Source organism: Marmota flaviventris, chromosome 5 (assembly GCF_047511675.1).
Source record: "Marmota flaviventris isolate mMarFla1 chromosome 5, mMarFla1.hap1, whole genome shotgun sequence".
Lineage (NCBI taxonomy): Eukaryota > Metazoa > Chordata > Mammalia > Rodentia > Sciuridae > Marmota > Marmota flaviventris.
In genome coordinates this window covers 118,436,653-118,451,762 of record NC_092502.1, presented here as the reverse complement: position 1 = coordinate 118,451,762, position 15,110 = coordinate 118,436,653, and the positions used below count along the sequence as shown (strand labels likewise).

General features: G+C 37.9%; 1 protein-coding gene across 2 annotated transcripts in view; it reads right to left on the bottom strand.

The window, feature by feature from the left end:
- Elovl7 (ELOVL fatty acid elongase 7) overlaps window positions 1-15,110 on the bottom strand; it is a 69,182-nt gene that overhangs the window by 42,266 nt on the left and 11,806 nt on the right. The window contains exon 1 of one of the 2 annotated variants that reach the window (XM_071612583.1): window positions 13,786-13,857. The exons of the other annotated variant lie outside the window; for it this stretch is intronic. The gene's annotated coding sequence lies outside the window, so the exon portion shown is untranslated. Of the gene's footprint in view, window positions 1-13,785; window positions 13,858-15,110 lie in introns of those variants that run through there. 2 annotated transcript variants of the gene reach the window in all.

The window sequence follows — 15,110 nt, the reverse complement described above, 5'->3', positions numbered from 1 at the left end:
GGAAAGGAAAATATACAAAGTAATACAGGGATCCTTGCTGATACATTTGATAATAGAGAACCAAACTTACTGTTCAATATGTATTTAATTTTCATCAGAAAATGCATGTTGGAATAAGAAAACATTTAACTGGTTATAACCTATGTTGTTAAATCAGTGACCATAGTGACAAGCTCCTCTCCAAATCAGATCAGATAAGCTGCTAAACTTAATTAGGAAAAAAAAAATAAAGAAAGAATAGGCAGATGGTAATGAAATAAGGGTGAGGGATTGTTCTTAGGCAGATCTGGTATTTGGGATTCAGCACAGAGAGGACTCTAGACCACAGCACCTCTAAGGGATGCAGATGGAAGGTGTGAATGTCCTCAGATAACCATCTTGCTTGATTAAAAGTATCTCTCTCACTGGAGCTCTATGCAAAGGTTAGGGACCTCCCTCTTTCTAAACCCAAAGGCTTCTCTCCTGAGTTCTTATCTACCCTGATTTTCCTGCAGCCCCACATTGCTGACCTCTACTTCCTTCCTCAACCTCTGGCCTTGGCTTTCAGAACATAGCACTCTTCTGAGTGGCCTCATGCCCTTCCATCCTTCAGTCCTTCCTGGGCTGTTGGCTGCTGCTTTTTTTTTTTTTTTTTTTTTTTTTTAATTCTTGCACTGGCAGGGAGGGTCTCCTTTGGATTCTTGGGACTTTTTTCCCCTCTTTATCTACTCATTTCTAATACTACAGTAATGACCCCCCAATTTACACTCTAAGCCTCAACCTTTTACTCATGCTGGAGTCCAGTATTTTCAACTGTCAATAAATATCATAACTTGGACATTCCATGGTCACAGGAAACTGTACTAATCCCCAAAGGAGCTCATCTTGCCCAACTTCTGTCTTTAACCAGTGGGCCTCTTTCACTGCCATTTCTACAGGTCTTAATGCCTTCAATTTTTTTTTTTTTTTTATCCAAAGCACTGTACTCTTCCATCTCCAGCCTGAGTGCTCATGCTTAGATGGAAGCTTTCCCCTCCATCCTCACAACCAACAGCCACGACCACACTCCATACCTATGCTACAGCCACTTGGCCTTGATTATGTATATATAATTATATATATATATATATATATATAAATTTGTGATTCCAAACAAAATGTAGGATTATAACCTAAACCAAGCTTACATGAGGTATGTTGACCTTTGATTTGATATAAATCAAATTGATTATATATATATATATATATATATATATATATATATCCCTTAAATTTATGCTTAGGGCTAATCTCATAACAATAAAAAAGTAATCATAAAATACTACTTTCATCATTTTTTCTCCCATCTCAAGAACCAACAATAGCCCCCTATTAGAAATCTCATCAAGTCCTGAGTTCTTGCCTCTGTTATCTGACTCCACTCTTCCCATTCAATTTACTCTCTAAATTCTTTCCCTCTTTCAGTAAGCTATTTCTCACGTCCCCCTTGTTCTCCCTTCCAACCTCAAATGCCACCAATGGTTTTGTTCCCATCACATTTTTGCTATCAACAGAAATAGGGCTTTGGGGGACTCCAGGCTATAGATTCTGTTACAGTATCTGACAATTTGTAAAAAGGAGAAGTGGCAGCTAAAACCAGACAGGCAGGTAGATCGGGGCTGAGTAATGAAGGTCCCAGGGCAAGTATGTCTCAGCCTTTTCTCCAAGCTGCTTAGCTCTCAGGTAAAAACACTGAAACAATCATGAAATTACAAAAATACACAAATAAGTAAAACAAGATATTAAGGCCTCCCTTGTGACCGCTATGTATAAGATTTGTAAGAAAAAACACTTCCTGCCATGGGAACGTTGCCACTGTGTGCCACAGATGAAAGCAGTTCCTCTGCTTTCATAAATTATCCAAGAAGTTCAAAGGCAAGACGACAGGAACAAGCCCAGCTAAATAAGTTCTCTGTCAAGTCAGAAAACTGTTTCTCCATAGCCCAAATCCACCTGTGTCAACCTAGAATCCTCATTACTGGGGATTTATGCAATTAAAACGTTGTCTTGATTAAAGGTTTTTAAGTTGGTGGTTAGGAAAGGAGTAAAATTTTAATAATGAATTACTAGAAATGACCAAATCTATGAAAGAGGTCAGTCAAAGCTTACGGAGAAATCAGAAAGCAGCAGTAGAACCACAGATGACAGGTCTCCCACTCAGCCTCAACAGCCACCTTGGAATATTGCTCAAAAATGGAAGAGGTGGTAACAGATTCCGTGAGGAGATCTGCAGGGAGCTTTCCTAAAGAAGGAAAGGGAGCTGACCTTGCGTATCACAGGCGGTGCCACTAGGTACCTCTCCCAAAATCAACTGCCGCCCCTATTTCCTGAGGCAAGGGAGTAGAGTTGCTGCCCAAGTTTTCCAAGAGAATAACAACAGCATCAGTTAATGAAGGCCCTGGGTTGGGCACTGTGCTAGATGCTCCATTCACATTATTACACTCAATCCTCAGAGCAACCAGATAAAATACATATCATTATCTTCATTTTACAGATAAAGAAACTGCAGCTCAGAGAAGTGAGGTAACTTGCTCCAGATCACACAGCTATTAAGTTACTGAGCAGGTGTTGAAAGTTCAACAGAACTTGAGTTCATGTTCCTCCACCACAGCATGCAGCTTCCCATTGAGGAGGGTGACATGAATAACAAGAAGGGAAACAGGCTTGGCCAATCAATCAACACTTATTAATACCATGGTAGGCCCTGTGATGGAGATTCTAAAGTGAGCCAGACAACCACTACAGACCAGGGCGGCTAAAATTAAAGAGACAGATGAAAACAAGCATTGACAAGGACACAGAAAAGTTGGAATATTCACACATGTCTGGTAGGATTTAAAAATGACCATATCCAGTGTGGAAAACAGTTTGGTAGTTCCTCACAGGATCAAAGAGAATTACCATATAACCCAGCAATTCTCTTAGATATATCCAAGAAAACTGAAAACACAAGTCCACACAAAAACTTGTATGTGAATGTTCATAGCAGCATTATTCACAAAAGTCAAAAAGTGGAAACAACCCAAATGCCCACAAATAATGAGCCAATAAATATGTGATATTCATAGAGTGAAATATTAGTCAGCAATAAAAAAGAATGAAGTATGGATTCATGAGATAATTTCACATGGACAGACTTTGAAATATTATGCTTAGTAAAAAGTGAGTCATGAAAGACCACATATACAAAATGTTAAGAACAGGCAAATCCAGAGAGACAGAAAGAAGACTGGAAGTTGCCGAGGCATGGAGAGCTGGGGGTGGGAATGGAGTGAGAAGACTGCTAGTGGGTATTGAATTTCTTCTTGGGAAGATAAAAATCTTCTAAAATTGATTGAGGTGATGTTTGTACAACTCCTTGAACGTACTAAAGCTTACTGAACTGTACGCTTTAAATGGGTTAGTTGTATGGTACATGAATTGTATCTCAATTACAGCTGTTTTTAAAAAGTGAACTAGACAGAGTGTTTGCTTTCTTGGAGCTCACAGCCAAGTAAACAGAATACACAGTGCATGCTCTACAATAACCTTAAGTTCAGGATGCTTTAGCAACAAAATGGGGCCGAAAGGGGTAGAAGCCAAGAACTTCTCCTCAGGTCTGAGCAGACCCCTCAGAGGAGAAGGAAGCACTAGGATGACAACCTAGCCATACCCCAGTGAACCTGGGAAATAAAAGAGGTTAATATAATCTAGCTGAGCAGCCTCTGATTATTTAATGATAATCAGACGAACCTTTAAGCCTGAAATGACTTGTGATTCACATTATTACTAATAGTGCTAGTCTACCATGTAGAAAGTCACAGGAAAAAATAAAAGCGGACTCAGGGGGCTAGTTTGTGGCTCAGTGGCAGAATGCTTGCCTAGTATGTGTGAGGCACTGGGTTCAATTCTCAGCACCATACATAAATAAGTGAATAAAATAAAGGTCTATCAACAACTAAAGATATATATATATATATATATATATATATATATATATATATATATATATATATATATTTTTTTTTTTTTTTTTTTTAAAAGCAGACTAGGGAATGGAAATTTCAGGTTCCCAAGTAGACGAATCTCTGAATTCAAGGACAAAATCTAGAAGTCAATCACCACATTCACAGACTGAAAGTTAACACAGAGTTAAAGGTCTTTATGCGACAGGTCTATACATCCTATGAACTGGGAATGAAAGCGAGCCAACCTGCTCATAATGATGAGGTGCTACCCTTCATATGAACAATAAATAATTTAAAAGTTATGGGGCTGGGAATGGAATTCAGTGTTATAGCACTTGCCTAGCATGCATAAGGCCCTGGGTTTGATCCCCAGCCCTGCAAAAAAAAAAAAGTAATGCATTAAAAAATAATTATGTGGTACATAGGCTTTAGTAGGTTCTGACAGTCCTGTGGGAATTAGGGAAGGTGACATAAAACTGATTATGAACTGTAAAACAGAGGTTTCCTCAAAGTCTTCAAAACATAGCTGGTAAGGTACTCACCAGGGTTTATCAGCACCGCCTTAGAAGGTATTGTGAGTGAAGTTTTTTTTTTTTTTTTTCTTTAAGGGAATCATCTCAAGAGAAGAACAGGTCAAACACTCTGCTTTAATTTTATCAAGCAACCTTCTCATCTAGACCTGAATCTCCTGAGAAGAATGACCCACCTTCACACTTGCTTGATCATGGCTTTGTTTACACATATGACAATTTTGAATGAATGACTTGGTATTCAAGTTTACGGATCAGTTTCTTGAGTGTGACTGGTCTTACATTAACTCAACAGGTCCTAAGAACATACTCCTTCCCAGGAAACGTACTAAACAACTTATGTCTTTAAGTATCCAAACTGTCCAGTTTAAGGGCTGTCCACACAGACCGCATACAAGATATATTCTCTAAGAGAAGCAAGCAAAATCTTCTGGAAGATCTTATCCTGCTATAGGGCAATTCTGACTAGTAAGCATAAAATGCAGAACTGAAGGCTCTCTCCTCCTCCCCCACATTTATAAATCCTAAAATTCCCATCCCATGAAAAACATCACATAGATTACACTATAGTAATAGGAAACTATGAGTATGTGAATTGATAGACTCAAATACAAAGCACCTATGGAATTTTAAGTGGTGGCCTCTAAAGATAGGCTAGGAAGCTGATGTAATTCAGCTGATGAACTGAATCCAAGACTAGTGTTACATTATACAATAATCAACCTACATGACTTCCACTAACAAATATGATTTTTGATTAGATTAATGAATTTCTAGCATGTTTTTCCTCTAACCCACATGAAAATACTTGTCATTCTTTAAATGCTTTTGTTCCCTCACTTCTATAGGGAAAAATAAAATTATGGAAAATACTAACAAGATAAAAATCATATCTAAAATCAAACAGCTGGGAAAGAATTTAAGAACGATGTAAATCTACCCCTTAAATTCAGATAACTAAATAAGCAGATGAGTAGTTTATTTTTTCTTTTGCATTATTCAGAGTGACGTCTGAAAAACACTGTAGAAGTCAACTTTTGTCTTTGCTTAGCCCTTTCTTTGATAAGAACTTAAAATAGACATTATGTTGTAAATCTCAAATCTAGACAGTAAGGCTTATTTTAAAATTAAATTAAATGAAAATAGTGTGATCCTTTAGGTTTGCTAAGTAGAGATGGAACAGGGAAGTTATGCAATAGACCAAAAGTTATGGTAGTTATTATCTCAGTTCAATGGAGTGAAAAGACATCTTGGGCAGATCTGAGGCATGTCCTGGAATGATAAGGGATAAAAACAAGTTACAAGACCAGAACCCGAGTCTGAACTCTGCCAACTTGCTCTAGGATCTAAGATCTGAGAAACCTTCATTTTTCTGAGTCTCAATTTTCTAACTACAAATGGGGATAATATACATTCTTCATGAGAATTAATTGCATGATTAATCTTAAGCAGTACATAGTCCAAAGGCTTACCTTAATAAAATGGGATCAATAAACTAAGCTAACCTCTGGAGGGCAAGGAACGTTTATTCACCTGAATCCCAACACAACCTGTAATACCACAAAGTCAATTCTAGAAAAATATGCCAAATTATACCATATCATAACAGGATTTTGAAATGAGGCTAACATTGGCCATTTGCACATGAGTCTCTTGGAAAAAGAAACATTAGCAATGACATGGCATGTTCTATCTCAACTGTGATAGTTTAAATATTTAAGAAACTAACCAGCATGTATAGGAATTTAGTATGTGATTTATACATGTGCACTTAAAATGGCTGAGGAAAATATGGATTATTTAATAAGTAATGTTAGGACAATAAGTAACCAATTGAAAAAAAGTAAGTTGGAATCCATTATCTCATACAAAGTAAATTTCAGGTGGATCAATAATTTAAAAGTATAAAACGAAATTATGAAAGTACCTGGTGTTTGGAGAAAACTGAGTGAAGGGTACAGGATTTCTCTGTATTAACATTGTAACTGCCTGTGAATCTATATTTACTTCAAAATAAAAAGTTAAAATAGTTGGTGAAACATTAGATAATTCTTTCATAATATTGGAATGAGGAAGGCCTTTCCAACCATAACACAAAACACAGAAGGCATAAGTGTAAAAATTAACTAAATATAACCATCTAATATTAAATGTGTATATGAAAAGCTTAAGTAAAGCACTGGGGATGTAGTTCAGTGGTAGAGCATTTGCCTAGCATGTGTGAGGGCCTGGGTTTGATCATCAGTGCTGAGAAAAAACGAACTTAAGAAAGTCAAAAGATTACCAAACTGAGGGCTGGGGTTGTGGCTCAGTGGTAGAGTGCTTGCCTAGCATGAGGGAGGCACTGGGCTCAATCTCAGTACCACATAAAAATAAATAAAATAAAGGTATTAAATCCACGTACAATTAAAAACTAAAAATAAAAAGATTGTCAAACTGAAAGAAAACCATATTTCTTTAATATTCTCAAAACTACTTTTTCTAATATATAAAGACTAACAACAAATCAAAAAGAAAAAACCCAACTCAATAGAAAAAGGGACAAAAGGTAATGAATAGTTTATAGAAAAATAGATACCAATGACTCTAAACAATATTGCACACAAAGGGATGCCCAATATTATTTATTAATATGATAAGTGCAAATTTAAATTGAAATACCATTTTAACATATCATATTGGCCAACTGCATCAAGTTTGATGATATACTTTGTTGGCCGAGTTGAGGGAAAGCCACTCTCACAAACTGCTGGTGGGAATGTGGATGGTACAAGCTCTGTGGGAAGGATTTGGCAGTGTCTACTACAGCACAGACATTCTATATGTATATTTATAATTGTGTGAAGTATGTGCACAAGATACTTTTTACTATGACAGTATTTTAATAGCACAGGAAGTAAAAACTATCCAAATGTCCACCAATATGAGACTTGTAAATACACTGGTATATTCATACCATGGAATGACATGCCATAAAAAGGAGTGGAGTTATAAAAAGGAATGGAGTTATAAACAGGAATAGAGTAGCAAAGCATCTATTTTGCTATGGAATATTCTGTAAATATATATAATTAATGCCAGATACAAGACAACTACTTTCTTGTATGTGCACAGAATAGCTGTGGAAAGAATAACAAGCAATTGATAAATTGTTTACTTATTTGAATAACGTTAAAAATTAAGACAATAATATTTATTTATTAATGATCTCCAAATACACACAGAAGGAAGTGAGCCAGGCAGTAATTACCAAAATTACACATCTTTACTGAGCACTTGGGTCAGAGCTTAAAGCTACAGTATACCAAAAAGATTATTCCCTAAGCAGAGAAGAAAAAATCACCAACACAAGCCAAACTCATCAACAGACAGCATGGATTTAAGAAAATTTGATGTAGACCTCAATACATTGAAAATAAGCTGACAGAAATGAGATGTTATTCATTCTTGCAGCACATTTTCTTCCTCATTTCTCAATCTTGCATAGACTTAAAATTGGTACTCAAATGTTCATGAATGAATGAATGACTAGTTGAATGGATGGTTTAGAGGGATAGATACACAAAGGGGATGGCTAACTGTACTGATGATCATAAGAAAGAGGGAAAGCTGAAGGGTTTGTGACATTTTTCTGCTCCCATTTCTTTCTGACACTAGGTAAACTTTATCTCTTTGTATTTCCCTGCACAAATGAGAGACGCTAGAATGTACATGTGTTTAAGAACCATGGTCATAATCCCTGCATGACTGGGTACATAATTACTATTGTGGTAGACAAAATAATGCCCACTGTAAATATGTCCGTGACCAAATCCCTTGAGCCTGTGACTGTTACATAGCAAAATAGACTCTATTGATGTATTTAAGGTTATAGACCTTAAAACAGAGATTATACTGGTGGACACAGTGCAATCACGAGTCCTTAGAAGCAGAGAATTGTCTTTGGTTGGAAAAAGGAGATAGTTTTAAAGCATGAGGATTCAATGCATCATACTAGGGGCCCACTTTCAAAGTCCCGAAGAACTAAGGACAGAAAGGAAAACAAGAACCCTAGCAATGTAACCACCAGGAGCTTAATTCTGCTCACGACCTAAGTGAGTCTGGAAATGTTTTCCTCCCAGAACCTCTTAGTAAAAGCCCAATCAGCCAATACCTTGATTTTGGCCTTTTAAAATAGTAGAGAAACCAGCCACTCCAACCTGGACTTCTAACGCATAGTTAATAAGTCTGTGTTGTTTTAATTCACTAAGTTTGTGGTGAAAGAGAAAACTAGCACACTATCTTTCTGTTTAGTTTAAGAACAATTTGTTGAGCCTATTGCACATGCTAGGCCTGTGAAAAGTGTTTGGGTGGAAAAACAGGCACACATTCTCAAGAAGCTCATAAGCATGGTAGTGCACACCTATAATACCAGCTACTTGTGAGGCTGAGGCAGGGGGATTGCAAGTTCGAGCCCAGGCTGGGCAAATTATACCCTTATCAAAATAAAAAATAAAAAGGGATAAGGATGTAGTTCGGTGGTAACAGCACCCGTGGGTTCAATCCCTAGGAATACACACATAGATGCACACACGCACGTACACATACACATAGCATACACACACACACACACACAGAAGTAAAAGAAGGAAGAGGAGAAGTTCACAAGCACATAAATCCATTAAACAAGTAAGTGTATGATAGAGATTAGCACAAGTACTACAGGAATTCAGAGAGGAGGCCCCTAAATGGTGTGACATCTTCAGACTCTGACTTCTCACATCTCCTAACCCTTCCTCTTCTATTATGATCTCTCCCCACTAACTGAACCACTAACCCTATCACAAGTCACAAATCCCTAAGCTCCACTGACCCTCAAGACCATATGGTTTATGCCACCTTAATAGAATTTCTCCTAAAAGTGCCTTTTTTCTTCCTTTGTCCTTACTTCCTTTCCCAACCACTGATTACTACTTCCTGACCCTTATCATCACTCACCTGATACGGTAATGACCTCTCAACTAACTTTCCAGTCTTCCATTTTTCCACAATGCCACCAGGGCCATCTTTCCAAGGAAAACCGCCTACAGTAAAAAGTCTAACTCCTCGATTACCGTTAGCATCCTTTTTAGCTCTTTCAGGGCAAAAACCATTCCTGGGTATCTTCTAGTCTCAGTACCTTGGAAGAATCTGAAATGCATCTCATTCTCAAAGTATTAGCCAAGTAAATGACCTCAATCCCGTCTGACTCTGTGGCCTCATCTCTTGCCTTTTTGCAGTCCCCCTCCACTCTGTTCCCACTGTCATCTGTCTTTGTGGTTCCAGCAGACTCCACTTTCCCTCTCTATCTATTCTTCATTTTTCCTCATGACCAAAAAGCCTTGTCCACCTGCCTGGTAATCATATCTTACTTTCTAAGATTTTTCCCTCCTCTAACAGACTTTTGGTTTCCCTTTCAGCTGAGCCATTCAGACAACCTGTTCATTCTCTTCTGAGCGGAAGGCTCACTTATTCATCCATGACAGAGCAAACAATCCACTAATCACAGACAGATTGAGAAACACAACTCTAATAATCTCAGGTGGGGCTTACATCTTACGCCTTTTGGGAATGTTGTTTGCTGCCTGGGCCAACACAGGTATTCAATAAATAGCACTGAGAAAATTAATAAAGATGTGAATATTAAGAAGTCTTTGTGGAATCAATGAGATATGAACTACTTCTTGGTGAATGGTAGGAAGTGGGTGCTTTGGGGCAATGTCACTGGAGAAACAAATGAGCAGTGTGAAAAGATGTTGCATAAGCAATGTGAAGCTTTTCAAAGGTGAAATGCTATGCAGAAGCTCAGTTTGTAAAGGACCTCAACCAGACAGTTCACCAGAGTCCTACCACACTGACACTCCCAAGTTGGCATTATTCTGCAAGCCTTAACTGTAGGCAAATCAGCTATGTGAAGGATGAATATGACAGGGGGTGGGGAGCCTAAGAGCAGGGAGATCAACTAGAATTTTATTGTATGCATATACAATTTAAAAAGCCTTTCCCTTTTCTAATGGGAAAGACTGAGGCTATAACAAGTGTACAAATAGTTTGGTGACATGTAGTGGTGGTAGACACAAAGTGGAGAAACCTCTATGAGGCAATGCAAAGAGCTTGGTGATTGATTAGGTAAAAATAGCAGAGCGACTGAAGTTTCTGGTTTGGTCTGAGTGACTATGTGCATGGCGGTGCCACCAGATGAGATAAGGAATACAGGAAGACAAAGAGGTTTAAGGAGAAGGTGATTAGTAAATCCTGTTGTGACAAACCTATGGGACATTCAGGTGGAGATGTCCCAAGAGACACTGGAGGAACAGCAAGGCTGAAGATACAGCTTTTAGAAACTTTCACATCTAGATGGTGATGAAAACACAATAATGGATGAATGAGAAAAACAGAGGTCTAAGGACAGAACCTTGGAGAATCCTACAATGTAAGGGGTGGGCTGAGGGAAGAATCTCACAAAGATGAAAAAGAAAGTCAAAAAGATACAAAAAAATGGAATATGTATGGAATCACAATAACAGAAGTGGGAAAATTTTGAAGCAATGAAGACAAATGCATCAGAAGGCCCAGTGTGACAGGGATGAATGGTCTCCACTGAACTAATCCATCCAGGAAGCCCCTGGCTTTCAGAAGGGAAAACTAAGGCTTAGTGATGAGGTAGAAGTCAAAATAAAAAGGCAAATGAGTAACAGAAGGCCCTAACAGGCCTATTGCAAGACTCCTAGTTATGAAGGCCAGAATTGAGGAAGGATGCTCAAAATGATCTTTATCATTGTCAAGGTGGCAACACTTCAACTGTTTTCATGGTGAAGGAAAGAACCAATACAGAGAAACAAGGAAGAACAACCTATGAAAGTCAGGAGAATGTGAGAGAGGATGGAAAGCAAGGTGACCTCTTTCTCCACTGGGGCAGGGATGACCCCTCCTCCTCCAAGAAGTTAAAAGAGAAAAAAGGGTGTGATAGATTAGTTAAGGGAGTAGGATTTCTTCCCCAAGTCTGAACTGTGGCCCTTCCTGAAAGCTTTAGCAGCACTCACCTGTGGTGTAATTACCTAATTGACCTGGCTGTGGGCAGCCAGGAGGGCATTGAACTCACTGCAAGAGCCAGGAGGGCATTGACTGTATTTGTCCTGTGCACCATTCTATGCCTAATGCATAGCACAAAGTCTGGGACAATCTGGGCCTAAATTAAATGCATAGATAATTAGTTGGAGACAAAAAAAAGTAAAGGGGATTCACCAACAAAAGCTTCCATTTTTCTAGCCAAGAAGAAGGTGAGATCAATTGCTGAGGTTATAAACTGGAGTTAGATAGGTGATTTTTAGAGAGTAGTGAAAGAAAAGATAGCTTCTGAGAGAAACGGAAAATAAAAATTCCTCAAAGACAACTTTCAAATAGTGGTTCTCAATCCTGGTTGCATATTAGAGTCAGTGAAGATCATGAAGAAATACTGAAGATTGAGTCCTATCCTCATAATTTCAGATCTAATTGGCCTGGGCAGTAGGATTTTTTTTTTTTTTTTTTTAAGTGCCTAGAGGATTCTATTGTGCAGCCAAGGTTGAGAGTCACTGAGTGAGCTAATTAAATAATGTTGGTCAAAGTTTATGAAGACTAGAAACCGTGAATTAATCGATTCACCTCTTTACCCAGTTTTCCACAAACAGTTCCACTTCCGGGTATACATGCAAAGGATGACTGTAGGATTAATTTGGAGTCATAGCTTTGCCAGATAGGCATGGAAGTGAGACTAATAAAGATAAAAAGTTCAAGGGAAAGCAAAGATCACTGAGAAAGTGGAGAGGGGCGGGGTATAAAAGCTAAAGCCAGAGGCTGTGGCTTAAAGATGGGACATTAGGGCTCATTATACATTCTTGGCACACTTTCAGGTGATAAGGCCTAGAGAAAGGCCACCAAAGCAGGTGGGTACAGTGCCACATAGGTTGTGAAAGTCAGATCATACAAGACTTTATTTAAGGAACTTTATTTAAGGCTGCTCACAAAGTGGTGTCTTAAAGGATTTTGAAGTCTCCCAAAGCACTAGCAGGCCTGGGAATGGAGAGATGTCCACAACACATGTGGGCAGGAAGCAGAGAATGACAGAGGGTTAAGAGGGAGCAAAGCCCAAGAGTGAGAGTTTTATTCAAGAAAGCAGAGTTTTATTTCATTTTTTCCATGGAAGTGAAAAGGAAGAGTTGGATCTGAATATGGCAATGGACATAGGGGATTCTGGCCAGTTTGCTCAGACATGTAATTCTTTTGAGGATGGAGAGAGCCTCCTTCTCTCACCCTGACATCAAATCTATCAGCAAATCCTGACAACTTCACTCAAATCCCATCACTTTTTATCTTGCCAGAAACAACAACTTAGGAACACACATTTCCCTCCACAATTTATCTGCATAAGATGTAGTTTAGTTTAACCTTCCTCAGTATAGGCCTCTCCAACAATGAACCCTTCAGACAAAAGCTCAACATCAACAAAGAGAAACTGCAGTTAACATAAGATTAAAATAATGATTGCCCTTTAAAAGTGATCATGGCAAATATTTGCAAATGTCTTTCTAGGTAAACACAGAAAGACATTCTCTTTTAGATGATTTTACAGAAGATACTCATATGCTATGGATTTTCTCCCAGGGTTATTGCGGGGAGTGCAAATGGGCAAGCAAGAAATATGAAATATTTATTCTGCTTTATACACTATTGCAAGTCTCAGCGATATGGTGTTTGAAATATCTCAACAATTTCTAGACCTTTAAAGGCTCCATCATAAAAGAATTGCCCAGAAGTGGCCACTGTGGTTAAGTCTCAAATTCTACACATGAGCATGTAATTTGATCACTCGAGCTGCAATGATTCACAAGGAATAGAAACAAAGGGATGTCTAGAATCTCAACCGAAACACTCCTCTGACCAAGTTTCCTTGAGACCTATTGTAACCCACCATCCTCCCATGTTCCCAGCTCCAAACGTTGGCTCCTGACTTTCAATCACATCCATCCTCCACCATCCCATTCCATTCCATCCACAGGCACACCCCTTTCTAGGCTCTGTGCTGCACCAAGGGGGCAACTTCCCCCATTTACACCCCTAGTTTCCTTCCACTAACAGTGTGACAAGCTAGCAATCTGAATCACCCAGCTCAAAGCATCTCTGACCAAGTTCTTGCTCTTTTCAGAACTATCCAGCCTTCTGTAATGGAGTCTTGAACCAAACTGGAATTCCTGATCATAGGCTACATTAACTTGACTCCTTTTACCCCTTACCTGTGCCCTTCAGATTCCTGATAAACAGGTCTTCTAGCTGAGTAAAGTTTCTTGTTGTTCCCTGAATTCTCCTTGGTATACCCTATATGAATTGTAATAGGAATAAATTATTCAGAGACTTTGAGGATTTTGCATTTTTCCTTTAAAATTTAATACTACCTTTAAGATCAAAAAAATTATATTGTTGAAACCCTAAGAACAAATAGACTAGCTCTGCTTTATTAATTTAAGAAAACATATGCCTAATATTATTTCATTTTCACTCTATTTAAGGAGAGGTATTTGTAGCTATAGAAAAAAATGATATTAAATATATCATAGTATGGGACCTTAAGAGAACGTCATAAACTACTGACTTTTATGTACCCAGTTCACACTTCTTCCCTGTACCAATCCCCAAAATATAAAAGATTTTTAAAAAGTAATGCAGAAGTAGGTTGATGCTGCATTTTAAATATAAACATTGAGAATAAAGAAATACCAAAGTTAATAAAATATAAACTGATACATTACCTAATAACACATTCATATTTATCTACGTAAATTTCTTCTACTGTTTCTCTTTTCTCTGTGATTATTCATCCTATAAATTTTTAAAGTAGACTTCATATCATCTCATTAGCCAATAATTTTACACTATTGCCCTTTTATTCATAACCTGAACAATGTTTATTCTTTAAATGTTCATGTTGATTGAATATTGACGAAATTTGGGGATTATTTTAACTTCTTAGGTGTGAGGATGACATTGTATTTTTTTAAGTCCTTATCTTTTAGAGCTATACTGAAATAATTACAGATAAAGCAAGATTAGCCATGATCTGGATGGTAGTTACATCCAGTTCATTATACCATTGTAATTTCCCAAATGCTTAGACATTTCCAACATTTTAAAATGTTAAAAAAAAAAAAACATAAAATTTCCATGTTGAAAATACTTTGTTATAAAGGATTTTTGTTTTGTTTTGTTTTTCTAGGGAAAAAAAAAACCCAAAACATACTAGGAGATGGTTCTTAAACTTCATCTAAATTATTTCTCAATTTTAATTCTTAAGAAAAACTTGAGGGGCCAGTGAGCGTGGTGACAATGCCAATAATCCCAGATGCATCAGGGAGGGGGAGCTAAGGTGGGGAGGATCACTTGAGCACCCATGAGTTTGAGACTAGTCAGGGTACCCATAGTGAGACTGGGGATACAGCTTAGTCAGTAGAGTCTTGCCTTGCATGCATGAGGCCTTGGGTTCAATCCCCAGCACAGAAAGAGAGAAAGAGAGAAAGAAAGAAAGGAAGGAAGGAAGGAAGGAAGAAAGAAAGAAAGAAAAAAT